We start from the raw sequence: 18,446 nt of genomic DNA on the forward strand, positions 1-18,446 counted from the left end.
GTAGACCCACCTGACAGACCTTACTTTCACTAGTATTATAAGTTAAGGTCGGTGGTCTTCCTGAATGATGGCAGTGAATGATGGCAGTGATGCATTTGCATGAAGAAAGCTTTACCCATCACTTTCTGCACTTGCCATTTGCTCATGGTTCTCTGGTAATGGGAGTCACAGTCCTAAGCATCTGGAATGTTTTGCTAGCTGCACATTTTTATTATTTGCACTTTGACCAGGGGTGAATTCTTTTTGATTGCACTGGTGCCAGCTTTTAATTTTGTTTTTTCATTTTTTGCTTTTTGTATCCGCTGCCAGAGCACAAGGTAGTTCAGCACTCTTATCCTAAATTTATTAAGGTCTTAGAACATACCACTAGACCACTTTAGAGGCATGTTTACTTAAAAGTACCCTAGAGACTCACTGTATAATGGTAATGACAACCTAAGCAGCAATAAATTTAAAAAATCATCTCCGGTGAAAGTTGTATTTGGACTTATGGGATGATATAAGTAGGGGTGGTACAGTAGCACAGTGGTTGGTTCTCAGCCCTCTCTCCATGTGTGTTTTTGCCAGGTGCTCTGGTTTTCCTCCCACATCCAAATCCCAGGGATGCACAGTATGTAAACTGGAGAACCTCTGAATTGTCCATAGGTGCGTGTGCCCTTCAATGTGTTTGGCACCCCGTTTAGGATATGTCTTACACCTGTTGAATGCAGGGAAAGGCTGTAGCTCCTGCAGAAACTTGCTTTGAATTACATGGTTAATTTTAGAATGAATGAATGACTCTCAAGTAGGTAATTTTGTTAGCTGTTGAATGAACAAAATAAAATAAAACTTTTAATAACTCTGAAACACAATGGCAGAAATAAAGCAGAGCATACTGGTGTCTGCAAACTGTATCTTCTGACTTCATTTCCTAGTTCAGTGATGGACCGTCATTGCAGTCATAGTATGGCAACATCGAAAATGAAAAATATTCTTCCACCTTAGCTGGCAGCTTTGCAAATACAGCTACAGGAATTCAGACTCAAAGGCGTAATAGAAAACCAAACTGACAGTGCGACAAATGTTGTGCTGATGCCAAAGCTACTAATATTCAAGTCCATTTTCTCCTGGGCATTGCACAAATGTATTTATTTTCTTATTTATTTTTCATTATTTTGTTGACTGGATTTATCCTTCTAAGCATAGTTTTCAGAGGAGACCTGAGAGGCCATTTTTACTGACTAGAGGATGTTTAGTCATGGCATTGCAGAAATTCTCCAACTGTTGCATTCTGGGTAGAGGAAGGACCACCATCATGGTAGTAATAGAGCAGTGTATCTAGTATGTGTGGCCAAGAGTTACCTACTGTTGTAGATAATACACAAATTAATAGTGATCATTAAATGAGGTTTAACTACTGAATGTGTTGCTGAAGTTAATTAATCTACTAATGAAGACTGGGGCACCAGGGACTGGAGTTTGAAGAAGAAAAAAATAAATTTTTCTGAAGGGCAGCTTATTCATGTGAGGAAAAGTCCGGTAAAGCTGATTATTTATTTATTTATTTATTTATTTATTTAAATTTTGTATACTGGCAAAGTCCGACTGGATATGAGTCCATTTTCAGCGGAGGCCTGGGGAGAAAAGCTCCACAGTACACATTAAACAGAATTAAAAATTGAGCAATGGGTACAACTATTAAGATAATAACACAGTAGGACAATATGTGAAATACAATAAAATAAAAATAAAATATAAAGGCAAGTAATAAAGTTGACCATACATTATATACAAGGTAGAAGAGAGTTCCTAATACTCATGTTACATAATGATGCATGAAAAATATATAACAGAAAAAGTAATAGGTCATAAAAGCCATGTACTTTTTCTGGCAGGAGAAATAGATAGTAAATTTCCGTCAAATTCTGGGCTAGATAAAGGTTACTTAGTGTAAGAATATGAAAAGGTTACTTAGTGTAAGAATATGAAGAAAGGACATTAGAATGTTAAGGAATTAAAGAGAGGTGAGGCTAGAAAGTAAAGCAGGATGGGAAGTAGGAAATATCAAGAGAAAGTTTATTAAGAGTGGGAGAAGGGAATAGAAAAGAGTACTGAGATGGCAAGGAGCACGGGCAGATCCAGTTATTGGTTAGATGGTCTTTCAGCCTAGATTTAAAGGAACAGTAGTGGGGTTTAAGTGTGATTGCTTATGGTGTGCTATTCCAAGATTTGGCAACACAGTGAGAGAATAGACTGACCCCGTTTCTTTGAGGTTTGTAAATAGATAGTAGATACTTGCAACAGGAAGTGTAAGTCATAAGATGGAATACAATGTTGAAGTAGTGATGTAGTTTGCGAAAATGAGGATTTGTACAGTAATTTGTGAGTAAATGTTAGTTGATTAAAGGTGAGAAGGTGGGGTAGTTCAAGCCAATTTAGGGACTTGAGGGCAAATTTGACTTGAGTAGTTGCAAACTGACTTCAGTGGCCACCTCATTGTGCAGATGTTAAGAACAGGACAGTGCAAGTGTTTGAGGTACAGGGTGTTGCAGAGAAAGTGGGCGTCTTTGTTTTATTTTACTTATTGATTTGTTGGCTATTTAAAAAAAAAGTTCTGTATTAGGATTCTAGTTACTAATAGTGTTGTAGTTAAATATTTTTATAATAATACATTTAAATATTACCAGATAATATTAAAGTTAACTGTTAAGTGTAAATTTGTAAAAAGTAATTTGGTTAACCCTTTAGCTTTGCAGTTTTTTTTTTGGCGGGCTTTATCTTTGGTTATGGTGGACAAGCCTTCACCCAGATTTAAATGTACTTCTTTTGGGCATAAAATCCTCAATCAGGATGCCCACAAGCATAAGTATATTGTTTGGGGCCAATCACTTGAAGGCAGAGTTCACTGTCTGTGCCTCTTTCAGTCTGTGAGTATTAGCCAGTAGGAGAAATAAATTAATTCTCAGGAGTCTTTCTTCCTCAGCTCTGGAGGCTCGGACCCCTTCCTTGGCTTCTTTGTCCACTTCTATGAAAAAGGCAAAAAAGAGGTCAGTCCCTGTCTCCCTGAGAGACTTTCTAGCACCAAAGATAAAGTCAAAGAAAACTTTGGATACATCTTCCAAAGGTCCGAAGAAATTCCCTACCCCTTCAGATCCATCAGCACCTTGGATCCAGGGGAAATAATTTCTATATCACCACCTCCTCTTTTGGCTCCTGTGTAGGACCAACCAAGTCCCTGGCTCACTCTTCAGAATCTAAACACTCCTGACCCTGCCCCCACCCCCCCCCTTGTTGGCTTCATCCAGATCCTCTAGAAGGTGATCAGAGGCATATATGGACAGGATGATGAGGAGATTCCTCAAGGCCCAGATCCAGATGGGGGTAGTCTTGGCTCCATCTCCTGTTGGATCCATGAGCTACCCAGGCCATACCATCAGGACTCCTCCTACGGTCCGACCTTTGGTTCCTGAGTTGCAAGGTTCAGGACTACCGTGTATGTCGGGCTTAGTGCAGGGGAAGCTGCCTTCCTCAACTCCGAGGTTACCCTTGATTAGTCCTTTTCTGATTTTCTTGGAGCAGAGCGAGTCTCGGAGCCAGGGTGCTGGGTCTGGGAGAATGAGGTTGGCTCTGTCCTTGTCGGACCCATCTCTTCCTCTAGGCACCTCAGCATTTGACAGCTCAGGTCCGGTCCCCTCCAGAGACCATGGCTCAGGGGTCAGACCTGGCTGTTTTCCCCTTGTGGCTTCAGCTTTAGGGGAGATGGACAGGGCTCTCCCGGTCTGTTGGCTTTCCAGGTGGTGGAGAGGGTCTTCTCCCAGGTTGGAGATCTGTCACCGCAGGTCCCACAAGCCTCCCCTGTACCACCATTAGGATTGAGGCTTTGAGCCTTTTTGTCCTGCCATGAGTCAACCGATCCCGAGTGGTCGCCCAACATCTCCCTGGTCAGGAGGGGATACTCCTCTTCTAACACTTCCCAGAGGTACACTGCTGAGGAAGTCCCTCAGAGGAAGACTTGTAAAAGGAAGTACATTGACTCCCTATTGGAGTCTTTAACTGAGGACACTGGCTTCGATGAGGGGGTAGGATCCCCCCAATCCCTACCCGAGGACTTCTACTTCAACAATGTTCTAGAGATCCTGAAGCAAAAAGGTGGGTGGTCTGCCCAACCTCCTTCTTCTGAGGAGTCAGTTCTCTTGGAGACGTTTGGGACAGGTCCATCTACGTCCTGGGTAACCCCCCTGGTGGACGACCTCATTGATTTGGTTTCCTGCTGGGCATGGAAGGAATCAGACACTGTCGAGCCCATACCCAAGCAACCTGATAGGTTCCTGGTATCTCCAGCAGATAGAAAGCATTAGAGCAAAGGTCCCATAGTTGATGCCATCGTGGTGGTGGCAGCTACGAAGAAAGAACTGGCAGAAGAAAGTGCCATTGTCAATCTGCTTAACAAGGAGTCTAGAGCACTGGACAGGATTAGGAAGCATATTTATGCCTCTGCCACTTTTGTGCTAAAGTCATTAAACTACCTGGCCCATTTTACCCAGCTTCAGAGAGATCTGATCAAGGAGCTCTAAGCATCTCTCTCCAAGTCCATGGCTGCAGAGGAGTTTAAGAATGTTTCTTCCAAGGTGACCACTCTTTGTTACATTGCCAACTCATCGATGAGGTTGATCTCCCATACAACAGAAAGTACCTCACGAGCAAGCCGGTTCAGGACTTTCCCTAAGGAGACATGCCTGGATGAGGCTATGTGATTTTGCAGAGCCCTTTAAGGCATCCTTTATGAATGCCCCATATGATTGCTACTTGCTGTTTGGGCCATCTGTTCCAGATACTCTCACCCACAGCGAAAAGGATGGGAAGACCCTTTCTGCTGTGGGAATCAAATTTTCTGCACCCCCAGAGGTCCTTTTCCAGGAGCCAACAAGGAGGAAGAAAATGTGGTTTTGCAAATCCCAAGGGCCTTTTCAGGACCTGTGCTGAGAACACTTCTCTAGAGGCAGAGGAAGAGGGTTTGATGGTAGGTGACAGCCTAGAGGCAGAGGGGGGCCTGCAAAACCAGGGCTTTAGAGAAACCTTTTCCAACAAGCCATACCAGCCCTTCTGAAGTGCTGCCCGACTGTCTCTGGAGGCAGTCAGGTGTTTGTCTAGCTTTGCACTCAGAAGCCTGGACCCAGTTGATTCAAAACTATTGGGTGCTAAGCATAATATCCAGAGGCTACTACATTCCCTTTTTTCTTCCCCTAAGGTCCAAGAAGCTCCTCAAGATGCCACCCAGTCAGAGGGAGCAAGCAGCGCAGGAAATTCAGCAACTGATGCAAAAAAGAGCCACCCAAGAGGTCCTAGCTGAACAAAGAAGATTCAGAACCTAATCCCACTTCTTTTTAGTGCCGAAAAAGACAGGAGACCTAAGACCTGTTCTGGATCTAAGCAAGTTGAATGGTTATTTAATGAAGTCGAGGCTCCGAATGGTTACACTTCAGTCCATTCTGCCACTGTTGCGCAAGGACGACTGGATGTGCTCGATAGATCTCAAGGATGTATACTATCACATCAAAATAGACAGGCATTCCAGGAGATATCTGTGCTTCCGGCTGGGAGCCACTCACTTCCAGTTCATAACACTGCCCTTTGGGCTCACCACAGTCCCTCGGGTGTTCACCAAATGCATAGCAGTCGTAGCAGTTCACATGAGGCTCAAATGATTCCAGGAGTTTCCATACTTAGGTGATTGGCTCCTTACCACCCCCACAAGGCATCAACTCATCCAAGCCAGAGATTATTTAATCCAAATATCGCACTCTGTGGGCATCACCATAAACCTGAACAAGTCCAACCTGGCTGCTGTGCAGAACCTGGAATTTATAGAGAGACAGCTGAACATGAAGAATCAGATGGCTTCTCTTGCCTTACACTGCGTAACAACACTGAGGAATCAAGTCGCGGAGTTATCCCAGCAGGCCCCTCCTGCATCGATGGTCTTACAAGCCCTAGGATCCATGTCAGCATCAATTCTGTTGGTTCATCTAGCCAGATTCTTCGTGGGGGTTCTCCAGTGGACATTGGCATCACAATGGTCTATTCTCTTTCACCTGCTATCCTTTCCCATCAGATTGACACCAACTTGCAAGCGTCACCTGAGCTGGTGGATACAACTGGACAATATCCTTCTAGGCAGGCCCTTTTTAACCAACCCCCCAGTAGCCACCATGACCACAGACACTTCCCAGCTTGGGTTGGGGGAGTTACAGTAAGAGGATGGTCCAAGGCACGTGGTCCCCTATTGAGACCAAATAGCATGTCAATGTCCTAGAGATGAGAGCAGTTCTCCTAAAATTGCAAGCCTTTCAGGACTCTCTCCCCTTGGGGACTGTTGCAGTACTTACTGATAACATGTGTGGTATATCAACAAACAAGGAGAGGAACCCATTCTTACCCCTTGTGCAGGGAAGCCATAAGGGCATGGAGTGAGTGATATCTTCAGACTGCCTTCTGGTTGCAGCGCATATCCAGGGGAAAAAAACAATGACCCGGTGGACAGACCCAACAGATCACTCTTGGTCTTTCATGAGTGGTCCCTCAATCAGTCAGTGGTGAACATGATCTTCAGTTGCTGGAGTCAACCTTGCTACGACCTCTTTTCCTCTCCCTTCAACAACAAATGCAGCAAGTTCTTCGCTCTTATCCCTCCTCCAGGGAAGCACCCGAGGGATGCACTGTTTCATGATTGGCCCCTGGGTCTCCTATATGCTTACCCTCCTCTCCCTCTGATCTCAAAGTTTTTTTCAGAGGGCAAGAAGGCTGAAGAGCTCTGTCATCCTCATTGCCCCCTTCTGGCCTCAACAGGTGTGGTTCCCCTTCCTTTGGGCTCAACTGAAATATCCTCTTTGGATTCTGAAGCCAAGTCAGGACCTCCTCCCTCACCTGTTAGGGATGCAGCTTCTGAATCTTCACTCCCTTAGGATGACTGCTTGGTTTCTCCACTTCCAGTCCTAGCTTAACTTCCCCAGTCTGAAAAATACTTCTCGCCTCACAAAAGGCTTCTAGCAAAAAAGTCTGCAACAGTAAGTGGAAAAGGTTTGTTGTTTGGGCTACAAATAGAAATATTCACCCTTTCTCAGCAGCAGTTTTGGATTTATTTCGTAATACTCTGAGGAGAGTGCTAGCTTGTCTACCATCAAGCTTCAATTAGCTGCTATTTCTAATTTTCATACTGCACATCAGTCTCATTCCCTGTTCAACTTTAGGTTATGCAAATCCTTTATGAAAGGTTTTTTTTTGTTGAGGTCTTCCATCAAGGACTCCTCCCCTCCTTTCGATCTCACTGTAGTATTGCAGCCTTTGACTTGGTGACGTATCAAACCAGCTGCAAGTTGCGACATGAAGTTTTTGTCATGGAAGGCAATCTTTTTGGTGGCTATTGCTTCCGGTAAGAGAATTTCTGAACAACAAGCCTTATCCTCCTAACCTCTTTACATAATTTTTCATAAGGACAGAGTTTCTTTATGAACCAATCCTTCCTTTATGGCCAAAGTAGCCACTGAAAGCAATATCAGCCAGTCCATACACTTACCAGTGTTCATTCCAAATTTCTCTAATAAAGGGAAGTATGCTCACTTTCTAGACATTCGTAGACAACTCCATTTTTACCTGCACAGAACCAGACAACACAGGAAGTCTGACCACCTCTTCGTAGCCTTTTCGCCTAATAAATTAGGCCAAGCGGTATCCAAGATTACCTTAGCAAAATGGATATCTGGCTGCAATTCTCACATTTACTCACTCAGGGGCCTGGAATTACCTAGACCACATTCTACCAGAGCCATGGCTGATACTTCCCCTTTCTGTTCTAGAACCTCCATTGATATTTGCGCAGCAGCGACATGGTCAAACAGTCTCACCTTTGCATCGCACTACAAGTTGGATATCATTTCTAGGAGCAGGGCTTCCTTTGGTTCGATGGTGCTCCAGCATATCCTTCCATGAGGGCCACCCAGGAATTACGTATCTCTGGACTCTCTGACCCTGTCATTCCGAGGAATGAATAAGACAACATCAGATTAAAAGGTTATGTCTTACCATAACTTGGCATCTATGTTGTCTATCTCCATTCCTCCTCACTCTTCTACCCAACCATCTCCCTGCCTCTTTGTTCTAGAGGATCCTGGAGTATGATGGGACTCCTATGTCCCATGTCTGAGCCTCGTCTGCCGTTCTTTTGCTGTATGGGTGTCGGATGTATGGAATCAGCAAACTCGACCTGAGATGCTTGGGTGGATGTAGTGCATTATGGGTAAGATGGAGGAGCTCGAGAGTCTGATCCAAGGCTGAGAATGTGGCTGAGCCAGATAGAAGGTCGGATCCAAGACCCTATTGTGAGGAGGAATGAAGATAGACGACAAAGATGCCCAGTTATGATAAGACATAACCTTTTATTTGCTTGCTGTAGTGTGTGCTTTTAATTGAACTGTCCATTGTCTTGAAAGCATGTGCATGAGTAGGTCTTCAGGGATTTGCCAGATGCAAAGGTCTTCTATACAAGTGTTACTCTGAACATGACATGGAAGGATGAAAACCTGAAACAGATAGTGTCTCTTCAACAAAAGATGACTTTGGTGACACTGTAAAGAAACAGTGATTACATCTATAATAGAATTGAACTTTGATATACTGATATAAAACTTCAGTGTTGTAGGGTGTCTTGTATAAATTCCCTAATACATGGGTTCCAAACTTTTTATGGGCATTACCTTTGAGTCTCTAGACTTTTCTTCCTGTTTTGTCAAGTGTTTTTCAGTAGACACATGAAATAATGTAGTGACTTAATTTTGAGATATTATAGTCGCAAACTTGAAAGAAAATTACATAATTAAGAGAGGCAACGTTTGTTGTAATATTCAAGTGCAGTTGTAGCATCTGCAGATTCCTGGCTGTAGGAGCACAGTGGCTGGCCTGACTTGCTCCGCTTGACTCCCTCAGGGTATTGGTGACATTAGAGGAAATTTGGATGATACCATCTTTAGTTCTTTTTTGTTGCAGTATGGTGAAATACATGCTGTGTGTTAATGTCTTCAGTCTGGTATGTCAGTCTGTTTGTAGAGGTCAGATAAATACCCTTTTGAGGAAATTATTTCTTATTGTTGATTGCCAGTTTATATGTTGATTACTAGTTTGAAAAAGTAAGTAATTTCCAAAGTGCAGGAAATAGTTCCTTCACAAAAATGTTCACAGACAAAGTGTATTCTGTTTAGTGCCAGAGTATGACACAGCTGATTGTCCCCATTGTGTTCAACCCAAAGGCAGTTGAGTAAAGTGATCAGTCTCTGTCCAGGAACACTGAGATGTAAAGAAAGCGAGCGCTAGCGCGCGCACACACACACACACACACACACACACACACACACACACACACACTCTACCATGGTGTCAGCCAGAGCCTGTGCTAACTACTAGTCTAAGAACTGAAGGTATTTGAAGAAGTATCTGAGAATGAAGTCCAGGGTGATTGATGACAACTGGTCAGAATCTGAAGGTAATACTAGGCTCTACAGTGCTGACATTGGCAAGGAACATTCGCAGCCCCTGTACTCATCAGTTACTTTCAGCTCTTCCAGCATAACCCTCCAGATGCAGAAAATACTGTAGAATAATGGTATGTCCTTGTAGGCACCATCCACAGTGCAGTTGGTTGGTCCATAGGCCTGTCTGTGGATCTCAAGGACTGGCACCCAAATTTTGACAAGTGAAAATGAGGGTAGAATTCCCATGCTTTTTGTTCATGAAGAAGTTGGTGCAGAATGACTCTAGATAGTGGGCATCTGCCCTGAGCTGAGGTCTTGAAGACAGCTACCCTAAAAAAATTAGGACAAAACTGTGCAAACCAAAACAGACATCCTTTAGTTTGCCCCTGCCTTGAATGGGTAAAGCCTCATCTATCCCTGTGTCATAGGCTTTTTCCTGAGGATTTAGTCCATCTGGTTCATGAATTTGTGGATTTTTTGAAATCCAGATACCCTGCTAAAGATTTGCCTGTAATATCAGAGATGCATTCTATGAAAGGAGGGCAAGAACCTTCATCTCAGGTGGATACTGATACCCCAATTCCAAAGGTGAATAAACCAGCTTATGTTAGCCTGATGTCTCCCCTCTTATTTTGAATCAGACTCTTCCCCACCAGAGGATGTCTGCTTTGTGGATACCCTACATAGGATAAAAGAAGTCTTCCACTGAGAGGCTAAAGTATTCTCCATGTCTGTATGGTATAAGATCTTCATCGGCCTGCCTGAACCAAAAAATGTAGCCACCCCTCCCGTCACAGAAGTACTAGAAAATGCATTTATCACTGCATCAATGGAGCCAGATTATCTGCCTTCTGCTCCCAGAAAGCCTGACTGATTTTGCAGGATCTAGCACTCCTGTGAATATCTTGATAAGAACCCTCTAGCTGATCCAGCTGTGGTGCCCTTGGATTCTAGCAAGGGAGCTTTTTTAGTTCCATGTAGGCTTCCCCTTCCCAGTAACAGAGGGTAAGATCCTTGACCACTTCGGGAAGAAAATGTACACCTCTGCTATCCTGGCCTTTAAAGCCTTTAGCTGCCAGACGCTTACACACTGAAAGACCAGGAATCCCTCCTCATTCAGCTTAAATCTAACGCAGAGGGAATTAAAGATAAGAACCTAAAAAAGGAGATGCTTGAGCTTTGCAGTGCTTCTGCCCAAGTTGCCAAGCACTCATTGAATTTTTTCTGTGATGCAGGAGGCAGGAACTGAGCAATATATGTAATGTTGGAGTGAATAATTGTAAAAATCAAAACATGTATGTATAATTTATGAAAAATGTTACCATGGTTTTGTTTTCTCTTCTGTTAGTGTGTGTACCTGTGTCACTGTCTAAAGTGGGATTTAGTAAAGATGTTAAAGTATACAAGTCAGGGATACAGATTACAATTTTTAAATAGACCAAGTTCTCAGTAATTACTCCTGTTACCAAGGAATTTATGTAATTTGTTCCACCCCTGCAGGAAGATCTCCTTACTCAGGGAGAAATAGAGGGAGTACCAGAAGGAGAAATAAGTGCAGGGTTTTACCTGGGGACTATCTTTAGTGCAAATAAAGATGGAACCTGTAATACAACATTAGATCTGTCAAAGCTAAACTAGTTTCCATAAGTTCCAAAGTATAAAATCTTGACACTGTACCTCTTCTACTTCCGTGGGCTGTTCTGGTAGGTACCTGTTTCCACGTTACAACTTCCAGGAGAGAGAGTTTCTGAGATTCGAAGCAAGGGTGCCCATAGCAATTTATCTCCTTACCATTTGGCTTGTCTGCTACACCAAGGGTGTTTACCAAATGCCTGGCTCCAGTAACTGCTTATTGCAGAACCAAGGGCATTCATAGGTTGGCACTAGGCTATCGGCCCTAGGGCCTATACAAGCCTAGCCATAACAATTTCCTGGCTATTTCTTCCCACAATATTTACTTCCCTGGACCCCTGTCTAGCAGGGCGACTGACGTGATCCCCAGGGTGAATTTCCTATCTCCCATCCAATTGTCAAGGTTCCTTTTGAAGAGGACCAAAGAGGTGCTGTGCTTGACATGTATGGGCAGTGTATTCCAGAGTCTGAGGAGTCCCTGGGTCAAGAACCTTTCTTTCCAGCATGTTTTGTTCATTGTGATGACAAGGTTTAGATCCCTGGAGCGTATGGCTCTGAGGGATTGGGATTTCTTTGTGTAGCATGTCCAACAGCTCTGGGTTTGACATGGCCTTGTATGTCAAGCAGAGATTGTCTCTAAGTAGATGATATGCGACAGAGTACAGGTGGAGTTTTTTTTAGACGATCAGCATAGGGCATCTGCTTTAGGCCTGTGATTCTTTTAGTGAGGTATTTCTGTGGCCTTTCCAGTAGTTGGAGATGTCTTGAGAGGTACATACCAAACGGGGCGTTGTATTCTATAATGGGTCTAATGAGGGATGAGTACAGTGGGACAATGACTACCTTTTTTCTGGATGAAAAGCCGTTAGTGATGAGGTGTGCCACATAGAAGGATTTCCTGACTGTTGTGGCGATGTGCTTATCGAAGGTGAGACCACTGTCCACCTGTGTCCCTAAGTCTCTTATCACACTTTCGGTGTTTAGTATACTGCCACCTATGTGGTAATTCATGGGTGCATGTTTTTTCCCAAAGGAGATAACTACACATTTATTGGCATTGAGCTTAAGCCCATGGCTCTGCCACCAAGGATTTGTTTCTGTAAGGCCCTTTTGTAGAATATCCACTTCATTTGGGGATTCAATAATGGCTCCCAGTTTGCAGTCATCTGCAAACTTTGTTAGCCAGAGTCCCTTAGTGTTGGCCTGTACTTCATAGAAATAGATGCCAAACAAGAGTGGTCTCAGGACTGAACCCTGAGTTTTCCTCATCTACCTCTACCTGGAAGAGAGTGCCTGATTCATACAACCTCTGCAAAAGAGATTTATAAAGTTTTAGAGCTTACCCTTTTTCTGGGTCTCTGCCTCTGAACATCCCAAAGTATCACCTCATTCTTATAAGGTGGGTATTATTCCTAGGGGTGCTGTTGGACACTGAGAATGAGAGGGCTTTCCTCCTTTTAACAAGATGCTGCCCTTGACAAAGTACCCTCACACAGTCTTATAGCAAAAGAACATTACAGCAAGGGAGTTCCTAAGTTTTCTAAGGTACATAGCTTAATGTATTCTGATGTTGCCACTGGGCAGGACTACACAGCTTAAGGAACAGATTGGGTTAGCATACCCAGCTTTTTCAGTGTCTCAACTCGTCTTGATGAATAAAACAAGTACATCTCATCCTTGGTTTTCCTTTTTTAAAGGACTTCAATAACCGAGACTCTCAGCCTGGACTCATCTGATAGAGTCTTGGGGCTGCATGTAGGAGACCTGAGTATCTACAGCATCAATGGCAAGGTCTTCAGAAAAAGTGTCATCAGGGCAAAAGCAATGATCATGCTTATTCTAGCCCTTAAACCTGTTTGGAAATGGGGAACCTTGCATATCCTTACAGGCAGCACCACAGACATTTGGTACTTCAGAGCAGGGAGCAACTCACTCCTTGTTGTGCATGCTAGCACTGCAGACTTGGGTATAGTCAAAGAATCAGACCTCTGACCCTCAGGGAATTTTACATCCCATCTGACAAGAATGTTTTAGTTGACAAGCTGAGCTTGGCTCAAACCTGTATGAATAGATGCTATGCAGGGATTCCTTTCTTGAATTGATCTACAGGTGGGGTGTGTTAGAGTTAGACCTTTTGCTTCTCCAGATAGACAACTTAGGAATTTTTGCATCAGGACCCTCCAGTCCAGCACCATGGTTGACATTTGCCTTCTCCATAACATGAGCAGCCGGTTTCTGTGTGCATTCCTTTGAGTACCCATAATTCTCATGATGATGTAGAATATTTTATCTCTTTAAAGTTGTTGACTAGTGTGTACATTGATCAATTTGGATCATTCCTGTGCCTGCCTGGTGAAGATAAAGCAGGAGAAGCTAAAATGCAACTTTTCTTTCTGCAGAAGTTAGCATGGTCATTGCCAATATTGTTGCCTCAGCATATTTTTGACCTTTTGACTCTGAAAAGAGGGTCTCTCCTCCCCCCAACTTGAAAATCCTAAAGCTGACAGCATGGATAATTTAGCACTTATCCACTTTTGGCACATGTACACAGTGTGGCTCCTTGACAAGACATTGACACATTTGTGACTGCTTTACACAACTGCAGCATATGGTGTACAAAACAGAAAAAAGGACTAGTGAAATTACAAGCTTGGGTAAAATCCAGTTATTGGCTAGTAAGTATAATGCCTGAATGTCAGAAAAGACGTTTGGAGAACCTGAAAGAAAGTCAATCTGAAAAAGTGGAGACAACACGGTAAATCCTGCAGCTGTTCTGATAAAACCAATTCAGTCTTCAGCTTTGGTCAGGAGACTGCTTCCATAAATTTAGAGGAAAAATAAATGAAATGTAATCAGCAGTGATTTAATAAGTGAAACATTGAAAGAATATATCAACTGCAAAAGGCTGGAAAAAAATAGAAGAAGCTTTAACTAGCTATTCAGATGAACTGACAAAACTGCAAAAAATCAGAGGTTGAAATAAAGAAAAGGCTAAGTATGAGGCTTCTCAAAAAGAGCTGTTTCAAAAATGGTAGCATTTAGAAGACATCTCGTACAGAGAAAACCTGAGTATCTGATGTTCTTCTCATTCTTCCTCACCAGCGGATTATGTATCCGACACGGAATCATTCACAAGATTTAGGATCCGAATCTCAAGCTCCTCCCTCTACCCATAATACTCTAATCCATCCCCAACTCCCGAGATCTCATTTGCAGCTATTGCAACAGGACATGGTTCTGAATCTCGAGTTGTAAGAGTAGAATGTTCTTGCTTATTTGTGGTAAAACTTTTAATTCACTGTTATACTATAACTGCTGTTTACTCCTTTCACTTTATTTTTAGGTTATCACTACCGTTAGGGTTCTCTGTCTTTCTTCCGTACTGTTACTTCCTCCTCAAGTGCCCTTCTGTACTTATAACTTTTTTTCCTCATTGTTATAGTAAAAAAAAAAATCTTTGTGTGCTACAGTTAAAAGTTTTAGTAGTTTCTGTAGTGTGTGGTTTGGCATGGTGGTTAAGGTGTTTACTTTTTTTTTTTTTTTTTTTTTTACTTAGAGCGGTAGTGCATGGTGAAAAAAACAATGGCTTTAAGAGATGCACTTTTTGTAGCCACAAGATCCCCAATTCATATGCCCACAAGAAGTGCATCTACTACCTGAGGCCAGAACATTGAAAGTCCCAGTGCGAAATTTGCACCTCTTTCAGTCCCAGCGCTCTTTTGGATCACCAGAATAAGTTGATCCTTAAAGGCCTGCTCCCTGCTTCTTCTTCCTGTTCTGGGGCTCATATCCCCTCCAGACTCAAAAACTAGCCCTCCCTATGTCCCCAAGGGCTTCTTCGGAGCTTGCCAAGAAGATTAAGAAAACTTTGGATCCGATCCCTTCGGATCTGAAGAATGTCACTCCTCGTTCAGATCCACAGGTCTCTCCGGATCCGACAGGAGTAATCAGCATAGCTAGCTCTCCACTGCTATCTGCATCAGTGTCGGATCCGAGATTTTCGGATCTGACAGTTAGGAGCCAATCTCCAGAATTTGTACTAAAACCCGTTTCTCTGGGTTTGCCATCCCATCTGTTCCAAATACCAATCAAACATTCTAGGCCTGCTTTCTTAGCTTCATCCAGATCCTCTAGGAGCTGGATAGGATGATGCAGAAGTTTCTCAGGGTTCTGATCCAGATGGTGTCTTGCTAGATCCATCCTCTCTTGGATCAGTGAGTGCACCTCCCCAGCCTATACAGTCTCCTTCTACGATCTGACCAGCGGTCTCAGAGTCCAAGGATCCAAGATACCCAAGAGACACTGTCTCGAATCCGAGGAAGCCCCCCCCCCACTAAACTCCCAACGGTTTCCCTGACCAGCCCTGCTCTGATACCATTGTATCAGAGTGAGTCTCGGATTTGAGAAGTCGGCACTGTGTTCAGGGGTTAGGTTTGGCTGTGACACTGTCGGCTCCATCCCTTCTCCTTGGTGCCTTAGCTCTCTACAGCTCGGGTCCAATTCACTCTGGAGGGTGCTGATCCAGGGTTGACTCCGACCTCTTGTCCTCTGCCGAAAGACGGCAGGAAAGGTTTCCCCAGGTCCGTCAGTGTTCCCGGTGGTAGAAGAGGCCTTTTCTTTGCATATAGATCCATCCTGTCACATCTTGGATCTTACCTCTCGCCCCCAGTCTGGTCCAAGCACTGAGCCGCATTTGTTCCTGCTCCTCTAGGTCATCCTACCCCAGGAAGCCTCCAGACTCTTTCCCCAAAGGGTGTTCTCCATTCTTTCAACACCTCCCCTGAACACCCCACAGAGGAGATATCACAGAAGAAGATGTGCAAGAGAAGGCACCTAGACTCCCTGATGGAATCTCTGACTGAAGACGCAGACTTCAGTGAAGGAGAAGGATCCCCCTCTATCACCACCTGATGACATCTCCTTTGGACAGATCCTGGTAATCCTTAAACAGAGGTGCTAGGTCTTCCCAATCTCCTCCTCCTGAGGAGTCAGTGTTTCTGGAGGCTTTCGGGGCGGGCCCATTTACATCTTGGGTGACACCTCCCGCCATGGATGAACTTATTGACCTAGTTTCCCGCTGGGCTTGGAAGGAACCAGACACTATCAATCCCATCCCCAAACACCCGGATAAATTTCTTGTTTCCCTTCAGACGGGACCCATTGGACTAAGGGTGGCCCTGTTGATGCCATAGATGTGGCGGTAGCGGAGATAGGGCAGAGCTTCTCTGTCCATCCACAGAACAGGGAGTCCAGAGTGATGGACAGATTTGGAAAGCACATTTACGCCTCAGCCATGTTTGCACTGAGGTTGTTAAATTACCTGGCACATTTTACTCACTTAGAGAGAGAGATTTGATGAAGGTGCTTTTAAACTCTGTCAGAGTCCATGCCTGTGGAGGATGTCAAGAAGGGTTTTCCTCAGCTGGTCACTCTTTCATCCATTGCCAATTCATTAATGAGGTTGATCTCCCAAACAGCAGAGGGTGCCTCAGGACAGCTGATTCAAGCATAGCCGCCTGGATGAGGCTATGTGACTTCTCAGTACCCTTTAAAGCATCTTTTGTTAATGCCCCCTTTGATGGCTCCTCCTTGTTTGGGCCTTCAGTGAAAGATAAGTTTACCCACAGTGAGCAGGAAGGAAAGACCTTGTCTGCCATTGGAATCAAGTTTTCTACCTCACAGCGAACTCTCTCTATAAACTAGTGAGGTGAGAAGGAAATGCGTCTCCGAAAATGTCAGACCTTTTCAAGACCTGCGTGGGGACACCTCTTGCAGAGATAGAGGAGAAGGTTTCAATGGAAGACATCTCCCCTAGAGGCAGAGGGTGTCCGCAGAACCAGGGCTTCAGAGACTCCTTCTCTGATAGGCCCTATCAGCGTCTCCTGAAGTGCCGCCTGACTGTCCATCTCTGGAGGCAGTTGGGGGGGGGGTCATGTTGCCCTGCACATGGACAAATCTTACTATATTCCCTTTTCCCTTCCACTTCTTGTCACAAGGAGGAGACTCCCTGACATTTCACCCAGTCAGAGAGAGTACTCAGCTCAAGATGTTCAAAAGCTGTTACAAAAAAGAGTTTTCTAGGAGGTCCCTCCCAAGCAAATAGGACTCTGAACTTAATCCCAGTTCTTTTTGGTGCCAAACAAAACAGGGGACCCAAGACCAATTTTGGATCTAAACAATCTGAATCAATATGTTAGGAAGACAAGGTTCTGAATGGTTATAGTTCAGTCCATTCTGCCTATTCTGTACCAGGACAGTTGGATGTGCTCTATAGATCTCCAGGATGTGTACTATCACATCAAAATAGACAGTCGCTCCAGGACACACCTGTGCTTTCGACTGGGGGCCAATCATTACCAATTCGGAGCACTGCCCTTTGGACTCACCACAGCCCCCAGGTGTTTACCAAATGCATGGCAGTCAGGGCAGCTCACCTGAGTCAAAGGATTCAAGGTTATTCCCGATCTCGACAATTGGCTCCTCACCACCCCAAAAAGGCATCAACTTCTACAAACCAGGGATTACTTGCTTCAGATATCCAACTCCCTAGGCATTACGATAAATCTTGCCAAATCGAAGCTGACTCTGGTACAGAATCTAGAATTTATAGGAACTCAACTGGATACTATGACTCAAATAGCCTCATTCCCCCTTCATTGCATCACATCCTTGAAAAATCAGGTGTGGAAATTATTGTTTCGTCCATCCCGTTTAGCCAAATTAGTGTTGCAAGCTCTTGGGTCAGTGTCAGCTCTAGTTCCTCGAGCAAGATTCTTCATGCAAATCCTCAAATGGACTTTGGCGGTACAGTTGTCTATGCTTTACCAGCCTCTGTCATTTCCCATAAAACTAACTTCGATTTGCAAACATCAGATTCACTGGTGGATCCACTCAGGTGACCTGTTTTCGGGCAGACCATTCTTGCTTCCTCCCCCAATAGCCACAGTGATCATGGACACTTCACATCTGGGGTGGTAGGGGCAGAGATGGTCCAAGACACATGGGGTCCGCCTTGGAGACCAGGTTGCATATCAGTGTCGTAGAGATGAGAGCTGTCCTAATGTTGCAAGCCTTTCAGGATGTTCTCCTCCTAGGGACTATTGCAGTACACACCAACAACATGTCAGTAGTCTGGTGCATCAACAAACAAGGAGGAACCCATTCCTACTCATAGTACAGGGAGGCCATGAGGGTCTGGGAATAGGCTGATCTCTTCAGACCACTTTCTAATTGCAACACACACAACAGGGGGAAACCAACATGCTGGCAGACAGACTCGGCAGGTACATTCTGTTTCTTCATGAGCGTTCCTCA

At 44.1% G+C, this 18,446-nt stretch overlaps 1 protein-coding gene across 4 annotated transcripts in view; it reads left to right on the forward strand.

The window, feature by feature from the left end:
- CCDC88A (coiled-coil domain containing 88A) overlaps nucleotides 1-18,446 on the forward strand; it is a 4,373,054-nt gene that overhangs the window by 4,052,992 nt on the left and 301,616 nt on the right. The gene's annotated exons all lie outside the window — the stretch shown is intronic.

Source organism: Protopterus annectens, chromosome 1.part2, assembly GCF_019279795.1.
Source record: "Protopterus annectens isolate FY-2018-M chromosome 1.part2, PAN1.0, whole genome shotgun sequence".
Taxonomy (NCBI): domain Eukaryota; kingdom Metazoa; phylum Chordata; order Ceratodontiformes; family Protopteridae; genus Protopterus; species Protopterus annectens.